The sequence below is a fragment of the Dendrobates tinctorius genome, unplaced genomic scaffold (assembly GCF_039654945.1).
Source record: "Dendrobates tinctorius isolate UK_male_01 unplaced genomic scaffold, ASM3965494v1 ptg000139l, whole genome shotgun sequence".
NCBI classification, from domain to species: Eukaryota; Metazoa; Chordata; class Amphibia; order Anura; family Dendrobatidae; genus Dendrobates; species Dendrobates tinctorius.
This window is the reverse complement of record NW_027361807.1, coordinates 426,795-452,203: the sequence shown is the minus strand read 5'-3', so window position 1 is coordinate 452,203 and position 25,409 is coordinate 426,795. Positions and strand designations below refer to the sequence as shown.

The 25,409-nt window shown below is 46.2% G+C and overlaps 1 long non-coding RNA gene across 1 annotated transcript in view; it reads right to left on the bottom strand.

Annotated features, from left to right (window-relative positions):
* Positions 1–22,321: 22,321 nt before the first annotated feature.
* Positions 22,322–25,409, bottom strand: part of LOC141048976 (uncharacterized) — a 42,805-nt gene continuing 39,717 nt past the window's right edge. Inside the window, exon 7 of the long non-coding RNA XR_012220224.1 lies at positions 22,322–22,796. This is a non-coding gene — a long non-coding RNA (uncharacterized lncRNA). The remainder of the gene's footprint in view (positions 22,797–25,409) is intronic.

Sequence of the window (25,409 nt, the reverse complement as noted above, 5' to 3'; positions counted from 1 at the left end):
ATGCCTACAGCCAACTGTTTACTATACCGTGCGCTAGGCAGCACTGTCCCACCACAGCTGTCCTCTGTGGACCCTGCATCCACCACATTAACCCAGTGCGCAGTGATGGACACGCAATGGCCCTGGCCATGCCTACTGGACCTTGCATCTGTTGTGAGGTGCACCTTTCCACTCACTGATTGCTTGAGTGCATGGACAATGCGGTCTTTCACATGAAGGTGGAGGGCTGGGATGGCTTTGCGAGAAAAGAAGTGCTGACTGGGTAGGTCATAGCGTGGTACTGCGTAGGCCATGAGTTCGCGGAAAGCTTCGCTTTCAACCAACCGGTAGGGCATCATCTCTAACGAGATTAGTTTGGCAATGTGGGCATTCAAACCCAGTGTACACAGATGAGAGGATGAGTACTTTCTTGTCCTACTCATAGTCTCTGGCAGGGTGAGCTGGACTTGAGAGCTGCATATGGTGGAACTAGCTGTGGACATGGCGGACTGAGAGAGGGTTGATGATGGTGATGGAGTTGGTGTTCTTTCTGATGGCCTAGATTCAGTCTTTCGTAGCAATAACATTGTGATTCCCTGACTGCTTTGGCCTTGCAACGACACCTCAACATTTGCTGCTGGTGGTGTGCTAACCGGTGGGCTTACATTGGGGGAAACGATGTAGCGTTGCTGACTACCTTCATTGGGAGCAGTTGCACAAGTGGTACGTGAGATTTGGTAGTCCATCCACACTTGCAAGTGCATGGTGGTTAAATGTCTAAGCATGCAACTGGTATTCAAATTTCTCAGATTTTTCCCTCGGCTAAACGTCTTTGCGCACTTCTTACAGATAACCTTTGCCTGATCATTAGGATTTTGTTCAAAAAAGTGCCACACTGCACTCTTCCTACTATGGAAGACATTTTGAGGCCTTGCACGCTGTGCTAATTTGACCGTCTGGCCTAGCTGTCCTGCAACTCTTTTGGTTTTTGTAACCCGTTTTTGGACTGCTCCGGGCCTGCCAGATAACAGCTGTTGCGATGTCGATGCCTGCTGCGGATGTTCCTCCTCCTCTTCTGAGATATTGGCAGCAGCACCCTTTCCCCCAATGGATGCCAATCTGAGTCAACAACTGGGTCATCCATCACCTCCTCTTCAATGTCATGTGCACCTTCCTCTGTGTCACCATGTAAGGTGGTATAGTATGCGGGAAGGGGCACCTGAGTTTCATCAGGGTCAGATTCTGGCTCAGTACACTGCGAGGACAATGTAGTGCTCTGAGTGAGTGTACCAACAGATAAATCTAGCAGTGGCTGTGCATCAGTGCACTCCATGTCAGATTCTTCTTGGACTGGGTAATTCACGATTTGACTTGATAACCCAGGCATGGTATGTGAAAAGAGCTCCATGGAATAATCTGTAGTGTGGCCTGCCGCATCCTTTACTTTTGGTAGGGGTGAAGGACACAAGGAAAGGTGTGGTTCCTGACCATGAGCCTCCAATGACGACTTAGTGCTTTTATTTTTTGAAAGTTCAGAAGAGGAGGCGATAGAGCTGGAGGCTGTGTCAGCAATGTAAGCCAAAACTTGTTCCTGAAGCTCCGGCTTTAAAAGCGGTTTACCTACTCCTAGAAAAGGGAGCCTTCGAGGCCTTGTGGAGCCAGACGATGACGCAGGCTCAACACCTCCTGCATTAGGTGCTATTGTGCTTTTGCCACTACCAGCAGATCCACCACCACCACCAACACCATCATTACCAGCTGGCAACTCCCTACAGACTTGAGGACACTGAACTATTATCTCAGGCCCAGTGTAGATTACACCTCAATATAACAGGCTGAAATTGGATGGTGTATAAAATGTCTATATAGGACTGGGGTGAATTTGAATCTCCCTAGAGATTTTAGCAAGCTGACAATGATGCTCTCAGTCCCAAGTATGGCAGCAGGCAGCCTAATAAGCAGGACTGCTGCACACAAAAGTGTGGAAAAATGAACGCTTGGTAACTGGGCAAAAAAGATGATGAAAGTATTTTTGCTTTTAAAAAAGCAGTTTGCACAGCAGTGTGAAAACAGCAATGCAGCTATCAGGGAGCCTTATAAGGCAGCCTAATAACCAACAGAGCTGAATGCACCAAAATATAGCCTCCCCTTGCACTGCACACTAACTGGTGTGTTGTACAGGCATAATCACTAGCAGCAGAAGCAGTTTTTTGTATCTTCTTCCCTGCCTAATGCTCTCCCTACAGAATCAGCAGCAGCAGCAGCTCTCCCTATTCTGAGATCAGCAGAAGTAAGATGGCGGTCGGTGTGCACGTCCTTTTATAGCCCCTGTGACGCCACACAAAGCAAGCCAATCACTTGCATGCCCTTCTCAAAGATGGTGGTGACCGCTGCCTATGTCATCGCGTTGCCCACAGTGTGCGTCCTTCATCATTGGCTGAAAAATGGCGCTGGAAGCATCTTTTGAAACGCGACTTTGGCGCCATGGTCGCCGACCTCGTGGCCGACCTCACGCTATGGTCGGGTTTCGTTTCATGAAACCCGACTTTTGCGAAAGTCGGCGACTTTTGAAATTGACCGACCCGTTTCGCTCAACTCTAGTCTGTAGTACCCCACTAGGCCTAGGAATTGTCTGACCTCTTGGATGTTAGTGGGTACTTGCCAGTCTCTGATGACAGTCCCTTTGTCTGGGTCGGGTGCTACTCCTTCTGAACTCACGACATGGCCTAAATACTGCACTTTGGGCTTTAGGAGATGACACTTAGATGGTTTTACCTTCAAGCCGAAGTTGGACAACGCCTCCAAGACCTCTGCCAGGTGTTGCAGATGTTCCTCATAGGTCCTGAAATATACAATCACATCATCCAAGTAAAATAGCACAGTCTCAAAGTTCATATGTCCCAGGCAACATTCCATAATTCTCTGAAAGGTCCCAGGAGCACTGCTCAATCCGAATGGCAAGTAATTAAACTCACATAGCCCCATAGGAGTAGTGAGTGCAGTTTTTTCTTTGTCTGCCTCAGCAACAGGAACCTGCAGTACCCACTGGTTAAGTCCAAAGTGGAGAAGTACCTAGCTGATTTTAATGCTGCTAGAGACTCCTCTACGCGCAGTAAGGGGAATGCATCTTTGTGAGTAATTTTGTTGAATTGTCTGTAATCTACACACATGCGCATTGTACCATCTTTCTTTTTGACTAACACCAGGGGAGCTGCCCAAGGACTGTAGCTATCTCTGATTACCCCTGCTTGTTTCATTTCTCTTAGCATACCTTTTGCACACTGATAGCGAGCTGGAGGTACAGGACGATACCTTTCTTTGATAGGTGGGTGATCTCCTGTGGGGATGTTATGTTGAAACCCTTTAACCTGCCCAAAATCCAAAGGATGCTTACTGAACACCCTCTTGTATTCTTGCACCACCGGCTGCATTCCCTTTTTCTGATGTACAGGAGTGGAGTCGGTGCCAACATGTATCTTTTGGAACCATTCCTCCGTCTGAACAGAAGAGCCTTTGCCATCCATCGCTTCTGACGGAGTCAAGGGTTCTACAGCCTGAATATCATTGTTACTGACTGTGAACAGTTTGGCTATGGTTGCATAATGGGGCAAGCAGCTTCTTCCTCTCCACAGTTCAGAACACGTACCGGAACCCTGCCCCTTTTAACATCAACAATTCCCCTGGCCGTCAGCACAGTAGGTCTGCTATCTGAGTAGACTGGTTCAAGGAGAGCCTGGTAGTCCCGTCCTCTGATGCCTATGGCTGCTCTTCACCAGATGAGGGTCTCACTCCTAGGGGGAAGCATAATGGAGTAGGGATCACTCACCCTTAAGGCCCCTTTACATTTAGCGATGCACCAGCAATCCTGACCAAGATACGACCCGGTCAGGATCGCTGGTGCATCGCTAAATGGACGCTAGTGAGCTGCCACACAGGCAGATCTCACAGCGATGCAGCAGCGATACAGCAGTTGTTACTTACCTTTCAGACGTGGCGATCCTGACATCCTCCCGCCCGCGTCCACGCGTCGCTCGTCGGCACCAGCAGGAAGCGCCCGACGAGAAATGGAGCTGCGCGATCCTGCGCGATCAGCGACAGACAGCGGGGGAGCCGGTCTGAGGTAAGTATCACACATAGCGATATCGCTAGCGATATTGCTGCTGCGTCACCAAATCGGTGATGCTTTAGCGATATTGCTAGCGTTATCGCTATGTGCAAAACCCCCTTCACACTACCAATCTCTCCACCAGTTAACACCACCTGCTGTTGCTGCACAAGGGCCTTGATATCTTTATTGAGGGCATGCTGTTCTTGGTATGGGGCCAACTTGGCTATGTCTTTCAAATTGGTTATGACCTCATTTAAACAATTTTCAATCACATTTGTGCCCAATGTTATAATAGGTGGACACTCTCCTCTTTCCACCTCTACCACCACAAGACCTTGAGCTTTGAGCTCCACCTTCCCCACTTTAATGACAACCTCTTTGTACCCCAACTGTGTCAGAGGTTGACCATTACTGGCTATTAATGGCAAGTTACCATCTGGAAGTAGGGTGAAATCAGTCTCAGTCCAATATCTTTGGTACAGTGTGTGAGGCATTGTGGTTACCTGTGATCCAGTGTCCAGGAGGGCGGTGAAGGGGATACCATCCACTACCATGGGTATAAGTGGACGTCCTCCAACATACATGTTTCTCCATTTAGTTGGACCAGATTGTCTTACTCCTGGGGGTTGGTCCTCGGCCCCAGGGGTCGCCCATTTAAAGGACATTCTCTTTCGATGCGATCCACCTTATTGCACCGTCTGCAGTTGGGTCTTCCAGAAGAGTCAAATCGGTCCGTTGTTCTCCTGCCGGTGCGAGTCAGTCGTCGCTGATGTTGTGGCATCCTCTTTGGCCGTCGCCATGGGAGATCAACCGGACTTGATGCTAGTTGGATTCTCTCTTTGGGGGGACAAGTCTGGAGAGTCTGAACAGTTTTACTTAGACCAGCCATATTTTTAGTCAGTTCCTGTACTTGCAGCCATAAGTCTGCAATAGAATCATCAGCTGGAGTCTGCACGTGCTGTACTGCAGGTATCTGGGGTGAGGATACTGCCCCCTGGTGGTACACAACTGCTGGATGTTTAACTGGCTCAGTGCAGACATAGGTAGATTCTCTTAAGATACGGATGGATCTGTCCTTAAACTGAACAAAGTCCATGTCAGGGTTCTGTAATTACATGATGCGCAGTTGTGCCTTACTGGAGTCAGACAGAAGACCTTCAATAAGCTGTTCTTTCAGCATTTTGTTTTCATCTCTTACACTGTCTGGATCAATTTGTTTAATTTTCCGCAGCGCCTCCTGCAGGTTAAGGGCATAGACTCTGACAGTGTCCTGTGATTTCTGTCTGCAGCTGAAAAATCGCATCTTTATTTCTGAAGCAGTGCGAGTATCGAAAGTATCCTTTAGCTTAGCAAAAATGTCTTTTACAGTCTTTTTATCAGTCGCTGGCCAAGATTTAACTTCTCTCTGGGCAGCGCCACTGAGCTGACTTGTAAGTATACTGACTTCCTGCTCCTCTGACATAGGGTAAATTTCAAACATGCTGCGCAGCTTCCCTTTAAAGTCACTTAAGATGTGTGATTCACCATTGTACTGTGGCAGCCATGTTGCACCCGGTAAATAAGGCATGGTGAGAGGGAATATGGGAGCTGCAGCTGCTGCTCCCTGAGTGTCGCTGGGATTAAGCATCTTCCCCCTAGTTAACCTTTGCAGGGGTGCGACTCACCATTTCAGTTGCTGCAGGTCGTTGCTCCTGTAGGACTTTAGGCATGCACGATAATCCTGTTCGAATCCTGTTCGTGACGCCAAAAATTGATGCACCCGAGGGGCCATGGGTTACTCGGTACCGATCCCGTTAACTTCAATGGGAGATGTCACAGCGGCGGTGACCCGGTCCATGGCCCCAGGCGGTCATGTACAGTTGTGGCCAAAGTATTGACACCCCTGCAATTCTGTCAGATAATACTCAGTTTCTTCCTGAAAATGATTGCAAACACAAATTCTTTGGTATTATTATCTTCATTTAATTTGTCTGAAATGAAAAAAACAAAAAAAGAATTGTCCTAAAGCCAAATTGGATATAATTCCACACCAAACATAAAAAAGAGAGTGGACAAAAGTATTGGCACTGTTCGAAAAATCATGTGATGCTTCTCTAATTTGTGTAATTAACAGCACCTGTAACTTACCTGTGGCACCTAACAGGTGTTGGCAATAACTAAATCACACTTGCAGCCAATTGACATGGATTAAAGTTGGCTCAACCTCTGTCCTGTGTCCTTGTGTGTACCACATTGAGCATAGAGAAAAGAAAGAAGACCAAAGAACTGTCTGAGGACTTGAGAAACCAAATTGTGAGGAAGCATGAGCAATCTCAAGGCTACAAGTCCATCTCCAAAGACCTGAATGTTCCTGTGTCTACCGTGCGCAGTGTCATCAAGAAGTTTAAAGCCCATGGCACTGTGGCTAACCTCCCTAGATGTGGCCGGAAAAGAAAAATTGACAAGATTTCAATGCCAGATTGTGCGGATGTTGGATAAAGAACCTCGACTAACATCCAAACAAGTTCAAGCTGCCCTGCAGTCCGAGGGTACAACAGTGTCAACCCGTACTATCCGTCGGCGTCTGAATGAAAAGGGACTGTATGGTAGGAGACCCAGGAAGACTCCACTTCTTACCCCAAGACATAAAAAAGCCAGGCTGGAGTTTGCCAAAACTTACCTGAAAAAGCCTAAAACGTTTTGGAAGAATGTTCTCTGGTCAGATGAGACAAAAGTAGAGCTTTTTGGGCAAAGGCATCAACGTAGAGTTTACAGGAGAAAAAAAGAGGCATTCAAAGAAAAGACCACGGTCCCTACAGTCAAACATGGCAGAGGTTCCCTGATGTTTTGGGGTTGCTTTGCTGCCTCTGGCACTGGACTGCTTGACCGTGTGCATGGCATTATGAAGTCAGAAGACTACCAACAAATTTTGCAGCATATTGTAGGGCCCAGTGTGAGAAAGCTGGGTCTCCCTCAGAGGTCATGGGTCTTCCAGCAGGACAATGACCCAAAACATACTTCAAAAAGCACTAGAAAATGGTTTGAGAGAAAGCACTGGAGACTTCTAAGGTGGCCAGCAATGAGTCCAGACCTGAATCCCATAGAACACCTGTGGAGAGATCTAAAAATGGCAGTTTGGAGAAGGCACCCTTCAAATATCAGGGACCTGGAGCAGTTTGCCAAAGAATGGTCTAAAAATCCAGCAGAGCATTGTAAGAAACTCATTGATGGTTACCGGAAGCGGTTGGTCGAAGTTATTTTGGCTAAAGGTTGTGCAATCAAGTATTAGGCTGAGGGTGCCAATACTTTTGTCTGGCCCATTTTTGGAGTTTTGTGTGAAATGATCAATGTTTTGCTTTTTGCTTCATTTTCTTTTGTGTTTTTTCATTTAAGTCAAATTAAATGAAGATCATAATACCAAAGAATTTGTGTTTGCAATCATTTTCAGGAAGAAACTGAGTATTATCTGACAGAATTGCAGGGGTGTCAATACTTTTGGCCACAACTGTAAAAGGGGTAGAATTTGATGGGGATAAAGTTTATGTAGTGATTCGTGACGCCAGTTGGAGTGATCGGCTGTAGTGTAGCCGACACTGCAGATGATCCCTGGGGGAGTAGATGGTGATGGCATTGCAGATGTTAAAACCTTCTCCAACCAGGGCAGGACCTGCAGAGATGGTGATGCAAGTAGAAGGCACAGAGTAATAAGGCAGGAGACAAGGAGAGTCACTTTAGTATTTACTGTAGTTCATGTGCAGTTCAGAGGAGATATTACAACTCTCATCAGGTTACAGTCTGCTCTGGAGAATGGAAGTTATCTTTCTCTTTGCTGTGACTCAGTGTACCTCCTGATATTCTAATCCCGTTTGGGACCAAGGCTTTCTAGAGTTTAGAACTTCCCAGTTTTGCCTTTCCCCACTGTGTATTTCGCCTTCAGCAACTTGCAGTCTGAATCCTTTGTGACGCAACTCAAGTTCCCACTTGCACTGTCCTTCACTGATTCCAGGTTATTGCAGTATTCCTGAGGGAAAACATGGATGATCTAGGGGCTGGTTCCCTGCTTTTTAGCTCTCACTCCTGGATCAGCCACATATCATCATGGCATCCAGGCTACTTCCTCCTTCTTCACACTGAGAACAACAAGTTGTCCCCTCCCAGTTAGGGTATGTCTGCAAAGCACTCAGCTCCAGACAAATGAGGGAATGAGGCAAATTGTGTGTGTGTCTAGCAGATAAAGCATAACTCCTATTACTCACAAAACACATACAGAACAGTACATATTTAACCCTTTTGGGCGATTAAGGAGCTGGGCGCCACATAAGCATATGTCTGAATTGACAGGCGATGCATGCTCAGTAGAGCAGGGACTAGCCCAGCTTCTGAAACAGACATTGCTGATGGTGTTTCAGTGACCCTAGCCTCTGGCACCTGATGCCGACTTGTTTAACTATTCCAGCGTGCACTTGGATTCTCAAATGAAACGTACTTGAAAATAAGGAGAAAATAAAGCAGTTAGAGTAGTGAGTGAAGATTGGGACTTTTAAATTAAAGTATATTGCAAAAATGATTAGATTGTGACATTAAGTAGATAGGTATTTAGGATTCAAATGCATTATAATTCTAGTCCTATCCTTTTAAAAGGAATACAACAGCTAATGTGACATGGATCCTCAATGTAAGTGCAACAGTCTCACCAGGGCTAAGAGATCTTGTTAATAATTTAAACTGTTTGTCTTGTGAAATCAAGTGAGATATTCGCTGTAAGCAGTTTTATTCAATATTAATATCTGGAAACCTGCCTTTAGTTAGACAAGTGTAAAGATGACATGACAAGAAAGAATTTGGGATATTAAGCCCTTGCCACTCTCCCCTGTGTCAGGAGTCATCCTGTGCCATTAAGCTGTTTGTTGTGGTGATGGTCTTGAATCCTGTCATATCTATTACAGCTGGTCAATCTCTTAGCGTCTTTTGGGTCTTTAGTTAACTAAGAAATGACAGGGAATTCTGAGACCGTGTTTGCATTCCCCCTTATTAGGGAAGCTCCTGTTTAGCCATTTGTGACCATTAAGTGTAAAGTATCCTATTTGAACCCTATAGCACCTGAGGGGGAGTTTTGCTAAAAGTCATTGTAAGGGGAGATGCTGTGTTTGGGTTATGACCTATCCTGCAATGTTATCTCAAAATGATGTGTATGTAGTACCATTCACCTCAAAAAGGGTGACTGTTTGTTTAACACCTAATGTGTTGGGAGCTTAATGGTTCAAATCCCTCATTCAATCTTCGCTTCACACCTCTCTGTTTAATCTGAGAGATCACCATGAAGCTGCTTCAAACTTGTCAACTTAGTTTTGTCATTAAAGATTGGATTATTCACCCTGGTGATCTGGAACAGGCAATCCTGGCTCAGTGCTAACTAGCAGATGTCAATTGTCAGATGAATGGCAGCTAGGTTTTCTCCATTCCTCCTTGCTTTTTTAATGTCATTTGTTTTTCTGTGCCAGGATTAATTTTACTAATCCTAATAAACTGTTCATTCATTTGTAGGATATCTTAAGGGATTTCATGGTCTATGAGATAAAAGAGGAAAGAAAAAAAAAACAATCATTGCACATGTTGATGTCAGATCATAGGATGTTATTCTCCAGGATATCACTGTTTGGATAGTGCGCACCTGTAAATTATATTTATTATGATAGATTAGAATTAACCACTAACTTGTCAAACATACCCGTGTTATCTGCAGTCATTGTGATGGCAGAATGAATCAACTGGTTCAGAATTTTCTATGTTAAAAATATTTGTTTAGGACTAACATATTGATGACCTATTGATGGGATAGGTCATTAACGTCAGATCGGTGCTTCTCCAACACCCACCACTCAAACTGAGCAGCAGTCATCATCTTCGGGTCGGTTACTGCAGATCAGTGCCCATTCATTTGATCAAGAGTTAATCTGTAGTGTGATGTTACGTGGTATGGATGATATTGCTACTCGTAACTGCTTTTCCAGATTTGCGTCGGCCTAGATCACGATGAATTTTGAAAATAACTTGCAGGAGTAAGTTCTGAACACAGAGGCTAGAGCACATACACCAGAGGAAAAGTCAGGTCATATACATCACAGGAGAGCCTGAAGGCATATACATCACAGGACATGCTGGGGCATGTACATCAAAGGAGAAGCCGAGGCACACACATCACATGAGACTCTGGGGCATATACATCACAGGAGGGGATGGGGGCATTTACATCAAAGGAAGATGCTGGGACATATACCTCACAGGAGGGGCTGGGGTATATACATCTCAGTGGGGCTGGGGCAAATACATCACAAGAGGAGCTGGGGGCATGTATACATTACAGGAGGGTCTGGGGACATATATACATTACAGGAGTGGCTGGGGGCATATATACATTACAGAAAGGGCAGTTAAGTCCACCTGGGGTCATCAATACATCCTGATGGTAATGGACTATGCTACACGGTAACTAAAGGTGGTACCACTGAGAAACTCCTCCGTATGCAGTATAGCACGAGAGCTAGTTCATATTTTCTCCCAGAAGTGCCTGTCAAAAGGAGATCCTGACAAGGTAATGAGGGAGTTATGTAAGGCCCTTCAGACTACCCAACTTAGGAAGTCGATGTACCATCCGCAGACAGACGGTCTGGTGGAGAGGTTCAACAAGACTTTGAAATCTATATCGAAGAAGGTCGGGGAGAAGGATGGCTGAGATTGGAATTGCCTGCTGCCATACTTATGGTTCTCCATTAGTGATTAGAGCCTATACAGGCTTCTCGCCGTTAAAGAACTTATACGGACAGAACATTCAAGGTCTTCCTCACATTGCAAAGGAGACCTGGGATGCGGAGGTAACACCCCACCGAAGCGTTATCGAACATGTGGTCCGGATGCAGGACAAGATTGCGAGTGTGATGCGGATTGTGAGGGAGAGCCTACTCCAAGCACAAGAGGTCCACGCAAGGGTCTATAAATGGTTGGCAAAACTGAGACAGTTAAGCCCTGGAGACTGGGTGTTGGTATTGAACCCCACCGTTGAAAATAAGTTCATGGCCAAGTGGCAAGGGCCATACAAGGTGGTCAAAAAGTTGATTGACATCAACTACAAAGTCCACCAGCCAAGGATAAGAAAACAATACCAGGTGTACCACATTAACCTGCTGAAACCGTCCAACCCTATTGTTCAAGGTGTCCAAGTTCGATGCATATCCGATGCCCTGGGTCAATGAGGTTATTAAGAGGCTAGGCTCAGCCAGATATATCAACACCCAGGACATAATGAAAGGGTACTGGCAAATTCTCCTGTCTCCAAGTGCCAAGGACAAGACGGCCTTCTCTACACCTGAGGGGTGTATTAAATATACCCGGTTGCCATTCAGACTACAAGGAGACCCAGCTACCTTCCAGAGGGCTATGGACCGAATCTTAGGCCCTCACAAGAAGTATGACACCGGTTACTTGGACAACATCATGATCTTCAGCCCGGATTGGGTAAGTCAACTGCAGAAGGTCCAGGTGGTACTGGATGCACTGAGGATTGCAGTGTTTATTATAAACCCAAAGAAGTGCGCTCTCGAGAAAGAAGACGCAAAGTTCTTGGGCTATGTCGTTGGAAGGGACGAGATAAACCCACCAAAAGTGGCCCCAGCCGGTCTCCAAAAAGTAGGTTAGGGCATTTGTGGAATTGTGGAATATTATCGGCGATTTATCCCGAATTTCGCCATGATAGCCGCCCCCTGACAGATTTTCTCAAGAGCACAAAATCATCGATGGTCAAATAGTCCTCTGAAGCTGAGAAGGCATTACAGGAGTTGAAGCTCATCCTGTGCAGATAGCTGGTGTTGATTACACCTGACTTCATTAAGGAGATTGTGCTCCAGACGGAAGCCTCCAAGGTCAGTGTGGGAGCTGTGTTGTCCCAAGAAATAGATGGGGACGAGCATCCAGTCCTATACCTGAGTAGGAAACTCTCCTCCTGTGAGGAGAACTATGCCATCGTAGAGAAAGAGTGCTTGGTCATCAAGTGGGCAATCAATTCTCTGAGATACTACCTTTTAGGCAGAAAGTTCAGGCTAGAATAGTTAAAATGGCTGCTGACTAGTGATGAGCGAGCACTAAAATGCTCAGGTGCTTGTTACTGGGGTCAAGAAAATTGGAATGCTTGGGTGCTCGACCCGAGCAACGAGCCCAATGTAAGTCTATGGGAACCCGAGCATTTTTGCTGCGACCTCCCACAGGGCTCTTTTTAGGGTCTGAAAACGTCTGAAATCGATGGGAACAGTGTTGAAATGACATGGGAACATCATGGGGAAGACACCTGGAAGTATTTCTGACTCTCAAGTCACTGCTGTGGACAATGTCAGAGTCTTACTTTTCCAGGCGCAAAATAAAACATACAAAAAAAAAAAAGCAAAATTGATTTTTCTGGGAAATATGTTAAGGATCATCCTCTCCAGGGTAATGATTTGTATGTAAGGCAAAATAAATATTCCAAAACAAAAATGTTACTCCACCACTTGGGCTATGTTAACACGTAGCGTTTTTGATGCATTTTTCAACATTAGCATTGCTTTCAACCAAGCCAAATGCATTCACTGGGAAATGTCATTTTAACATTTTACAACCTTAGCTGGCCATGTGGTGTGTGACACATCATCAGACACATCCTGTTTCATTTATGAAGGAGGGACTGTTAAAGGAGGAGGGCCATCAGGTGGACTTTAATCTTCTTAAAGGAGTTTGTTCTCACTATTCTTAGAGAAGAGAGCTATCAGCCGGCTATGCTTTGTTGTTCCCATTATTAAACACTCGGTCTCCTATACTGTTATTGCCTATGCATTGATTGCAAGGCCTTACCCAAATTTTGGACGCACCCTAATAGCTCATTGAACAGACATCCTGGATGGCCACATGAAACCAAAGTTTCCATTCTTATTTATTTGGTACTGCCATACTGTTAGCCTATGCATTGAATGCAAGGCCTGTCCTGCCTCAAAGTTACTTGCACCCCAATAACCCTTTAAACCAGCGTACTGGATGGCCTCATGAAACCAAAGTTCCCATTTTTCTCAATTGGTGACCTAGTGGTGGTGTCGGAAGAGAAGTGGAGGATGGCGTACTAAAATCTTTTCCCAATTTAAAGGAGTGGGTCTCCTATGGCTGTAATGCCCATACACTAAGTGTATGGGCTGTCAAACATTTCCCCCTGGGGGGTACACATCAACATAATGTGTAAAAAATTTTTTACTGGCATCAAAAACAACCTTTAGCACAATAACATGGCTGTTGCATCACAGACCACGGTCACCATGGTGATCTAGTGGTGGTGGCTGATGAGGATGAGGAGAAGGAGGAGGATAACAGCAAATAGGCAAAATCAGGAAGCGTATGCCCACGTGTGGGTGTGAAGAGGTGCATGGGAATATATCTCCCAAAAAAAGACACTAGATTTGAGGTTATGTTTCGCTGTTATCATTCAGTGGTATAGAGAAGTCTGGACCAATCCAGCCCTTGCTCATTTTTATAAGAGTCACCTTGTCAGCATTTTCAGTTGACAGGCAGATGCGCTTATCAGGTATAATTCCACCAGCAGCACTAAAAACCTGCTCTGACAAAACGCTAGCGGCAGGGCAAGCCAGGACCTCCAAGGCATAGAGAGCCAGTTCATGCCACATGTCCAGCTTGGATACCCAATAATTCAAAGACAGAAAATTTTGAGAATGCGAGGGTCACGGAAAAGGCAGTGCAACATAAAGTCAGCCATGCATGCCAGACTGCTAATAGTCAAGACTTCCGTGTCCTCACCAAGAGGACGAATGACCATGCTCTCCTCCTCCTTCTTCCTGTCCTCAGGCCATCCACGCTGAACAGACGGTATGACAGTTGTGCTTGTAGTACCATCTATAGCGCATGAAATTAGCTCCTGTTCTTCCTTCTCCTCATCTTCCTCATTGTAAACCAGTCCATGTTGAGATGACATGAGGCTGAGCTGTGTGTGATCACCCTGTATGGTTCCTTGCTCCATCTCATCGTGCACCGCCTGCAATGCATCCTCTTTCATTGTGAGCAGAGAGCTTTTCAGAATACAGAGAAGTGGAATGGTGACACAGGTGGTGTACTTTCACAAGCAGATTCAGCAGCTTCGGGTAGCTTTTGAGAAACCGTTGAACAGCGAGGTTAAGCACATGGGCCAGGCAGGGTAGGTGTGTGAGCTCGCCTCAGAGCCGCCACCAGGTTCCGGCCATTGTCACACACGACCATGCCTGGCTGTAGGTTCAGCGGTGTCAGCCACAGATCAGCCTGCTCTTTCAGAGCTGTCCACAACTCTTCAGCATTGTGCCCTTTGTCATCTAAGCATATTAGCTTCAGCACAGTCTGCTACCGCTTGGCTGAGACAGTGCTGCAGTGCTTCCAGCTTGTGACTGATGTGGTCATTTCGAAGATGGAGGGAGAAGAGGAGGAGGTGCAGGAGCTGTAGACTGTTGGAGCAACCCTGATTGATATAGGGTCTGCAATCCTCGGCGTCGGGAGGACGTGTTCCATGCCAAGGTCCGCCTGGGTCCCGGCTTCCACTATGTTAACACAGTGTGCCTTCAGTGAGATGTACCGTCCCTGCCCTCACGCACTTGTCCACGTGTCCGTGGTTAGGTGGACTTTCCCAGTAACAGTATTGTTGAGGGCATGGGTAATGTTGTGGGACATGTGCTTGTGTAATTCCGGGATAGCACAGCGGGAGAAATAGTGGCGGCTGGGGATCGAGTACTGAGGGACGGCCGCCGACATCAGGTTGCAGAAAGCTTCCATCACCACGAGCCTAAAAGTCAACATTTAGCGAGTAAGCAGACAAGCAATGTGTGAATTTAGTACTGTGGCCTGTGTGCCATTGAGTGTGTGTTTACTCTTGCATTCCAATGACTGGGGTATAGACAACTGTAGGCTGCGCTGGGACAAGGACATGGATGTGCTTGATGATGGTGCTAGTTGAGTGTGGCAACAACAGGTGCAGGGTAGGAGGCATCTTTGCATGCACTGTGGACAGGGGAATGGCTTGCACGCACAACAGTGGAAGAAGCAGTGGTGTCACCTGCAGACACTGTTCCTGGAGCCTGGGGTTCGGCCCAGAAAGTCGGGTGCTTTGCTGCCATGTGCCTGATCATGCTGGTGGTGGTCAGGCTGGTAGTTTTGCTACCCCTCCTGATGCGGGCATGGCAGGTGGTGCAAATAGCCTGTTTGGGGTTATCGGTAGAGTAGTTAAAAAACAACCAGACTCGGGAAGACCTAACAGTTGTACTGCCAACTTCCATCATGTTGGTTTTACAAGTAACAGTTACCCGCTTTTTGTCTGCGGCCACCACACTGCTTCTTCCTGCCTGTTGGGGTGGTATGCCTCCCTCCCCCTGTGTGCTGCTGTCCTCGCTCTGCATGTCCTCCTGCCAGGTTGGGTCAGTTACTATATCATCCTCCACCTCGAATTTAATTTCCACACCCTGGTCCTCCTAAATTTCTGGCAATTGTGTCTCATCATTGTCCACTTCTCGTGACACTTTCCCACTGTCTCCTTCGTGTGACCATGGCTGCTCAAATATTTGGGCATCGCTACATGCCATCTCATCTTGCCCCGCTTCAAGTGGATGAGGTGAGAGGCCCGAATCTATAAATGGAAAAGTGAACAGCTCTTCGGAGTGTCCAAGCGTAGGATCAGTTGTCTCTGGGCACTCGGCATGGTGGGAGGAAGGAGGATCAAGGTGAGTATTATGCGGTCCTGACTCATGGCTACTCAGAATTGACCATGTGGAAAACAGGGTGGTGGTGGTGGCAAAGTGACTGAAAGCATTATCCACTATCCAACCAACAACCTTTTGACTCTGGGTTCAATAGTCGTGTGCTGCTGGGGTCCCCTAGTAATTGGGACAGGAAGGTCGAGCGAGAAGATGTGGGTGCTTGTTGTGGTCCAATTTCAGCTTGTCCGCAGCCTCGGACTCGCATCATCACCATCACGTCCACTTCACCGTCCCTTGCCACGCACCTTGCCCATTTTAAGTGGACTACAATAGTTTTCATGTTCACTACAAATGGCAGAATTTGGAGCAAACTTATATATGATCCGTGTGCAGGAAAACCACAGTTTAAAATATCTGGCCTGTAGGTGACAATTTTTTTTCAGCAAACTGGTGTCAATAACTAGGCTAAGACAAAGGAAAAACTGTTGAATGGAGGTCTCAAATGCCACAATTTGCAGCCCACAGATAGATGAGGCGTGTGACGGAGATACTACACTGTAAAATATGCAGCCTCTATTTTTATTTTTTACAGGAAAATAGTGTCAAGAACTAGGGTAACACACAGCAAAAACATTTTTATTTTTTCTACAGGAAAACAGTGTCAAGAACTAGGATAACACACAGCAAAAACAGTTGACTGGAGGCCTCAAATGCCACAATATGTAGCCCACAGATAGATGAGGCGTGTGACAGAGATACCACACTGTAAAATATGTTGCCTGCATTTTTATTTTTTTTACAGGAAAATAGTATCAAAAACTAGGATAGCACACAGCAAAAACAGTTCAATGTAGGCCTGAAATGCCACAATTTTTAGCCCACTGATAGATGAGGCGTGTGATGGAGATTTCACATTGTAAAATATGTGGCCTGTATTTTCTTTCTTTTTGGCCAGTAAAATTGTGTCAATAAGTAGGCTACGACACAACAAAAATAATTCTATGGAGGCCTGAAATGGCACAATTTTGACTGCAATGATATGCGCTCCGTGTGACGGACAAAACCCCATGGAAAAAAAATCTGCCCTGTAGCTAAATATTTTTTTTCAGCTAAATAATTTTTGGCAGCAAAATGGTGTCAAGAAATTGTATAAGACGCTCCAAAAATTTTTTATAGTACCACAAAAATGGCAGAATTTTCTGCGCACACAGATGTGATTGCTGCAGCACTGCAGGTAAATGCAGAGAAACGCAAACTCCACTAGAGGGTGGCATAGTGGAGAGAGGGCTGAAATCCTGCTCAGAGCAGACCAGCAGAACTGCAGGGAGGCTACCACCAGGTGGCATCAGAATAGTCAGACAAGCCAGGCTGATACAAGAGAGTTGCGTAGTACCAAGGGGAATCTCAAACACAGAGTCAGAGGAGCGCCTAAAGGTCAGTACTGATCCATAGCAGAAGTACCAGAAGGAAGAGACAGTATCAGGTCAGAGTCAAAGCAGAGTCGAGTACCAGGGAATCCAAACACACAAGGACACACAGAGTCGGGACAGGTAGGAGAGGAGTGAACAGACATGGGCAAAGCCAGCTAAACGCAGCAGGACAAATCAGGGTTTCAGCAGAGCCAGCTACACACACCATAGGCAGGAAATACAACTGGCACTGCCTGCAGGATGCAGTGCAGAGAAATAGCAGACTCAACACCAGAACAAGCCAGAGAAAGTTAACCCCTGACATATCCAGACTGCGAAAGGAGAGACAAGACCCAAAACCCAGTCTGGATCATACCAGTAACCTGCTCTCAAGGGGGGCCTCCGGAGCCCCAGGTTTCCTAGGATAACGTGCATGAAAAGCCCAAACTAACCAATCAGCATGGACTGATCATGCAGGGACCCAAGATACTGAAGCAGAGGAAGGTACAAATGATTTAAGAGGGACTTATGGAACACATTGGGGATACGAAGCGATGGAGGTAAGCGTAAATGAAAGGCAACTGGGTTGACAAGCTCAATGATCTCATAAGGACCAATAAACTTGGGACCCAGCTTAACTGAAGTAAGTTTCAGATGTATGTTCTTGGTAAACAACCACACTTTATGTCCTACCAGAAACTTAGATCCTACAGATCGTCGCTTATCAGCAAAATGTTTCTTTTTGCCCTGAACCACCCCAATGTTCTTCTGGACCTCCCTTCAAACCTTCCCTAACCATTGAACCGCCGAATCAGCCCTTGGACACCCCGAATCCGGCCTGGAAAATTCACCAAAATGGGGGTGAAAACAGTAGTTACAGAAAAACGGAGAGGTGCCAGTGGACTGATTAAACCGATTATTAAATGCGAACTCAGCCACGGGCAATGAGGAACACCAATCATCCTGCTGGGACATGGCAAGACATCGCAAAATCTGTTCTAGTGACTGATTGGTCCTCTTCGTTTGACCATTGATCTCGAGATGGTAGGCAGAGGAGAAGGTCAAGCTAATACCCAATCTCTTGCAGATGTTTATCACCTTTTCTGTTCCCTGTAAATTGCATTGTTTTTGTCAATGGGTATTTTCCATTTTTTTTCCTTTTCCCCACGGATTACATCTGATGAGTGTTAGTGTTGGGTATTTTCCACTTTTTCATGCTCTCTGTGGATTGCATCTGAAGATGAAAGAAGATGTTTTTTATCGACAGGTAATTTTCACTTTTACGTGTTCTCTATGGATTACATCTGATGAAGAATTAATATAGCTTTTAGAATTGGGTATTTTACACCTTTTCGTTTTTCCTGTGGATTACATTTGATAAAAGAAGAATATGGCTTTTAGTGTTGTGTATTTTCCACTGTTTTAAGCCCTCTGTGGATTCTGTCTGATGAAGAAAGAAGATGTTCTTTATTGACAGGTGTTTTCCACTTTTTCTTGTTCCTTATGGATTACATCTGGTGAAAAAAGAGTTTTAGTGTTTGTATTTTTGATTTTTTTTGTGCTACCTGTGGATTATATCTAATGAACAGGGCCGTATTTGTCATTAGGCACTCGTGGGCATGTGCCTAGGGCAGGACTCTGTGGAGGGTGGCACCTGAACAAGGTTTTTTTTTCAGTCCTGGGTCGTCCCTCCCCTCATCCCCCCATCACACTCACCTCCTCCAGCGGTGCCTGCACAGCAGCTCCAATGGTCCTGAGCTGCGCCGATATCTGCTCTTCCTGTGTCAGCACACGGTCACGTGGTACCGCTCATTAAGATCATGAATATGGATGCCACTCCACTCTCATAGGCGTGGCACCCATATTCATGACACAAATAAGAAGAAAATATACCGGCGCCTGGCTAGACGAGACATGCAGCAGCTGGTGAGCTGGATGAAGAGTGAGCGGTGTGGGGGGGATAGAGAGTGAGCGGCATGGGGAGGATGGAGAGTGAGCGGGGGGAAGAGTGAGTGGCAGGGGGGAGAGTGAGAGGGGTGGAGAATGAGCGGAGGCTAAACTCAGTGCACTGGGGAGATGGTTGCATTGAGGAGATGGCTGCACTGGGGAGATGGCTGCACTGGGGAGACGGCTGCACAGGGGAGATGGCTGCACTGGGGAGATGGCTAGGTGCACTGAGGAGATGGCTGCACTGTGGAGATGGCTAGGTGCACTGAGGAGATGGCTGCACTGGGGAGATGGCTAGGTGCACTGAGGAGATGGCTGCTCTGGGTAGATGGCTGCACTGGGGAGATGGCTGCACTGAGGAGATGGCTGCACTGGGGAGATGGCTGCACTGAGGAGATGGCTGCACTGTGGAGATGGCAGCACTGAGCAGATGGCTGCACTGGTGAGATGGCTGCACTGATGAGATGGCTGCACAGGGGAGATGGCTGCACAGAGGAGATGGCTGCACTGGGGAGATGGCTGCACTGGGGAGATGGCTGCTCTGAGGAGACGGCTGCACTGAGGAGACGGCTGCACTGAGGAGACGGCTGCACTGGGGAGACGGCTGCACTGGGGAGACGGCTGCACTGGGGAGATGGCTGCACTGGGGAGATGGCTAGGTGCACTGAGGAGATGGCTGCACTGGGGAGATGGCTGCACTGGGGAGATGGCTGCACTGTGGAGATGGCAGCTCTGAGGAGATGGCTGCACTGAGGAGATGGCTGCACTGGTGAGATGGCTGCACTGGTGAGATGGCTGCACGGGGGAGATGGCTGCACGGGGGAGATGGCTGCACGGGGGAGATGGCTGCACGGAGGAGATGGCTGCACTGGGGAGATGGCTGCACTGGGGAGATGGCTGCACTGAGGAGACGGCTGCACTGAGGAGACGGCTGCACTGAGGAGACGGCTGCACTGGGGAGATGGCTGCACTGGGGAGATGGCTGCACTGGGGAGATGGCTAGGTGCACTGAGGAGATGGCTGCACTGTGGAGATGGCAGCTCTGAGGAGATGGCTGCACTGGGGAGATGGATGCACTGGGGAGATGGCTAGGTGCACTGAGGAGATGGCTGCACTGAGGAGATGGGTGCACTGAGGAGATGGCTGCTCTGGGTAGATGGCTGCACTGGGGAGATGGCTGCACTGGGGAGATGGCTGCACTGGGGAGATGGCTGCACTGGGGAGAAAAGCTGCTTTCACATCAGCGATTTTTGCCAAAGTGTCTGCATTAGTCATACTCACCAATGGGGAGGCAGCACTCAAAGTGCCTAGGGCAGCATAAACTCTAAATACGGCCCTGCTAATGAAGTAAAAAATAGATTTTATTGACAGGTATTTTCCACTCTTTGTGTTCCTTGTGGACTAGGTCTGATGAAGAAAGACAATGGTATTTATTGATCAGTATTTTAAATGTTTTTTATCGACTGGAATTTTCCACTTTTTTGTGTTCCCTGTGAATTACATCTGGTAAAGAAAGAGGAGAGTTTTTATAGTTTTTATAGTTCGATATTTTCCACTTTTTAATTTTTCCTATGGATTACATTTGATAAAGACAGAAGATGTCTTTTATTAACAGTTATTTTCCACTTTTTGTTTTCCCTGTGAAATATCTGATAAAGAAAGAAGATGGTTTTTATTGAAAGGTATTTTCCACTTTTTTCATTTTCCCCATGGATTATATCTGAAAAGTAAACAAAAAAGTTGCACTCTATAGTGCTAAAGCATGTCAATATGAAATAGATAAAATATGAAGAGCAATACTGCTTCTGGATACTAGGAAAAAACTGAGATGCTTAGCACATAATTTGGCCAATTCATGCATGCCCAGCAGCCAATGACATGGTGGTCTCAGATCTGCTGGGTCTTACGTGTCTAGTGTGAATACATCTCTAAGATTGAAGTCTGAATTTCTGGGTACATGTGATTACCTCTCTTCAAAGCCTGAATTTATGATTAGGTAGGACCCTGTTGCAATTAAAATCCACCACATGCTGAAGGGCAGAATGCTCGGTCAGAGAGCTAATATACAAATGACAAAAAACTGACTGGCACTTAAAAAATGGTTTTCAGTGTTTGGTATTTTGATTGTTCGTGTTCCATGTGGATTACATCTCATGAAAAAAGATGGTTTTTATCAAAGGGTATTTTACACCTTTTGCTTTTTCCCAATATATTGCATCTGATAAAAGGAGAAGATAGCTTTTAGTGTCAGATATATTCTACTTCTTTTTGCCCTCTGTGGATCGCATCTGATGAAGAAAGAAAATAGTTTTTATGGACTGGCATTTTACAATGTTTCACGTTCCCTGTGGATTAGATCTGATGAAGAAAGAATATAGATTTTATGCACATTTATTTTCCACTTTTTTCTATTTCTTATGGAATATACTGTATCTCATGAAGAATAAAGATGGTTTTTCATTTTGAGTATTTTCATTTTCTTTTCTTTTCTCTGTGGATTACATCTGATGAAGAAAACAGATTTTTTATAAGGATATTTTCCAATTTTTAACATTCCCTGTTGATTATGGATGATGAAAGAAGAAGAGGATTTTTGTCTACAGTTATTTTCCACTTTTTGTGTTCCATATGAATTACATGTGATAAAGAAAAAGGATAGTTCTTACCTAGAGATATTTGCAATTTTTTTGTATTTCATGTGGATTACATCTGTTTATTGAAAGAAGATGGATTTTCTTGACGGGTATTTTCCATTTTTTGTGTTCCCGGGAATACATCTGATGAAGAAAGAAGATCGAGTGTCGTGTATTTTATAGCTTCTTGTCTTTTATTTGGCTTACATATAATGAAGAAAGATGTCTTTCATTAACAGGTATTTTCCACTTTTTGTATTCTGTGACGCTAGTCACTTCTCACGGCCAAGTCGTGAGTCAGAGTGGTCAAGGAGTCCAAGGTCAGAAGCCAGGAGGGTACGTCATAAACAGAAGGAAGAGACAAAAGTGTAGTCAATTAGCGTTCACAGGTTAGAGTACTGGGAGGATAACAGATCAGAGCTGAAGGGGTTAACAGGCGGATAGTCAGAACAAAGTTCAAGGTCGGCAACAGATCAAGCACATAGAACTCAAGGCACAGGGAGCACAAAGCACAAACCTCACAAAATGAATGTATCTCTGGCCGTGGTCTGGGAGAAGCTGCTTATAACGAATGGAAGCGGAGGCAGAGATGGTGAAGTTCACATTTGCTTTTTATTTTTAAAGTGGAATCTTGGGACCATGGTCCTGGGGGCTCCGAAGGGGGAGTAACTAGTGATCCCCGGGTACCCGTAGTAAAGTCCCTCGGACAGGACCAGAGTGGAATACCCAGAGGACACAGGTGCTACCTCCAGTTAGACCCCGGACACGTGGCAGCTGTCCCAGTGGGACCAAAAGGGGTAACAGATACAGTATAATGGAAGAGACCGTAGAGAAGTAGACACAGGTGAGGAAGGTCCTGGTTCTGGGTAGATGGTAGCAAGCAGGCTCTAGTAACCTTGTCTCTGTCTACGGATTCAGATGGCTGTTGGCGGAACGGGATGGCACTTGCACAGGTGATTGCAGAGTTTGTCAGGGATAGCAGGATACAGATACTGATACTCTGTGGAGACAAATAGTATGAGTAAGTGCACAGAGACTGCTAACACAGCGCAGATAGATCAGAAGAAACAGAACCGGATGTAGCAATGGTAGATGGGTGCACTGGGGAGTCCTCAGCCTCGGGGCACCCCGAATCCAGACGTGAAAACTCACCAAAATGAGGACTGAACCCATAGTTGATCAAGAAAGGGGACAGACCAGTGGATTGACTCACCCGACTATTGAAGGCAAATTCAGCCAACGGCAGTATATCACACCAGTCATTCTGTCTAGCAGAAGTCAGACATCTGAGGATCTGTTCCAGAGACTGATTAGTGCGTTCCATCTGATCATTACTCTCAGGATGGTATGCAGATGAAAAGGACAGAGATATCCCTAATTTTTTGCAGAAAGCACACCAAAACTTAGCCACAAACTGCACACCACGATCAGACACCACATTCAGGGGTACCCCATGCAAGCGGACCACATGCTGCACAAACACTCTGGATAAGGTCTCAGCAGAAGGTAATGCGGACAGGGGTACAAAATGAGCCTGCTTTGAAAATCTGTCCACCACTACCCATACCACAGTATTATCCCTGGAAGAGGGAAGATTGGTAATAAAATCCATGGACAGATGGGTCCACGGTCTTTCGGGAACTTCCAAGGGCATCAGCTCCCCCGCCGGCCGGCTTTTAGAACGAGCGCAGACCCCACAACCAGAAATGAATTTCTTTATATCAGAACCAAGAGTAGGCCACCAAAAGATCCTAGCCACCACCAGTCGCGTGGCTGATATACCAGGGTGAGCACACAACTTGGATTCGTGGAACTCTTGCAAGAGTTTAAGGCGAAGTTGCTCTGGGACAAACAACTTGCCCCCTGGCTTGGCCGCAGGAGCCAGCGACTGGGCCCCCTCAATTTCCCGTTCCAATTCAGACGAGATCCCTGCTAACACCACCCCAGGGTGCAGGATGGAGGACGGTGGCTCAGGGGCAGACACAGGGTGAAAACTACGAGATAAGGCGTCAGCCTTCACATTCTTTGACCCTGGACAGAAAGTAAAAGTAAACTGGAAACGAGAAAAAAAAGGTGACCAACGGGCCTGTCTGGGCGTTAATCTTTTAGCAGACTCAATGTATGACAAATTTTTGTGATTAGTGATCACAGTAAGCGGGTGACTGGCCCCCTCCAAAAAGTGCCTCCATTCCTCAAACGCCAACTTGACCGCAAGAAGCTCTCTATTGCCTACATCATAATTTCTTTCAGCTGCAGTGAACTTCCTGGAAAAGAAAGCACATGGCCTGAGGTTGGTAAGAGTGGCAGACCCTTGAGATAACACTGCCCTCACCCCCACCTCGGAGGCATCCACCTCCACCACAAATGGTTTGGAAGGATCTGGCTGTACCAAGACAGGAGCAGACATAAAACATTTTTTCAGCGTCGCAAAGGCCTCTTTTGCGAGCGAGGACCAATTTCTCACATCCGCACCTTTGCATGTTAGATCCGTGAGAGGTTTGACCACTTGCGAAAACCCCCAGATAAATTTGCGGCAATAATTGGCGAACCCCAAGAAGCGCTGAAGACCCTTAAGATCTCGGGGTTGCACCCAATCCGCAATGGCCTGCACCTTCTTGCGGTCCATGCGAAAACCCTCACCGGATAAAATTAATCCCAAAAATGACAATTCTTGCACTCAGAATACACATTTCTCCAATTTGGCATACAGATGATTTTCTCTCAGTCTTTGGAGAACAGTTCGTACATGTTCCAAATGAGAATGCTTGTCGGAAGAGTATATCAAAATATCATCTAAGTAGATAACGACAAAACGACCAATGAGATCTGAGAATACCACGTTGATGAAATTCTGAAATATGGCGGGGGCGTTGGTAAGACCAAATGGCATGACTAAATTTTCAAACAGTCCCTCGGTCGTGAGGAACGCGGTTTTCCATTCACCCCCCTCTCGGACCCTTATCAAATTATATGCCCCCCGAAGATCCAGTTTCGAAAACCACTTTGCCCCTGATAGTTGGTTACACAAATCGGGAATCAGCGGAAGGGGGTATGTATTCCGTACCGTAATCTGATTAAGCTCCCGAAAATCGAGACAGGGACATAACCCGCCATCTTTTTTCTTTACAAAAAAGAAACCTGCCGCCACAGGTGAGACTGAAGGATGTATGTGCCCTTTGCACAGACTTTCAGCAATGTACTCCGCAATGTACTCCTTCATAGCCAAGCGCTCAGGACCGGGCAAATTCAACAGACGGGCTTTATGTAATTTAGCCCCCGGGACCAGCTCAATAGCGCAGTCAAAGGGTCTATGTGGCGGTAACATCTCAGCCTCGCTTTCGGAGAATACATCTTTTAAGTCCTTCAGGCATTCCGGAATACCTTCCAGCTCGACAGATGATACAGACACAGATTTAACAGGTTCAACCAGCAGTGCAGATTTATCACATAACTTAAAATCATTAAACCCCCATTGAACAATCTCCCCCGTTTTCCAGTTAATAACTTGGTTATGACGTTGTAACCAGGGCATGCCCAGCACCAACCCTGCAGGTAGATTGTCCAGAACAAAACAACTTAGGTTTTCCACATGAGTAGCGCCCACTCTGAGTGA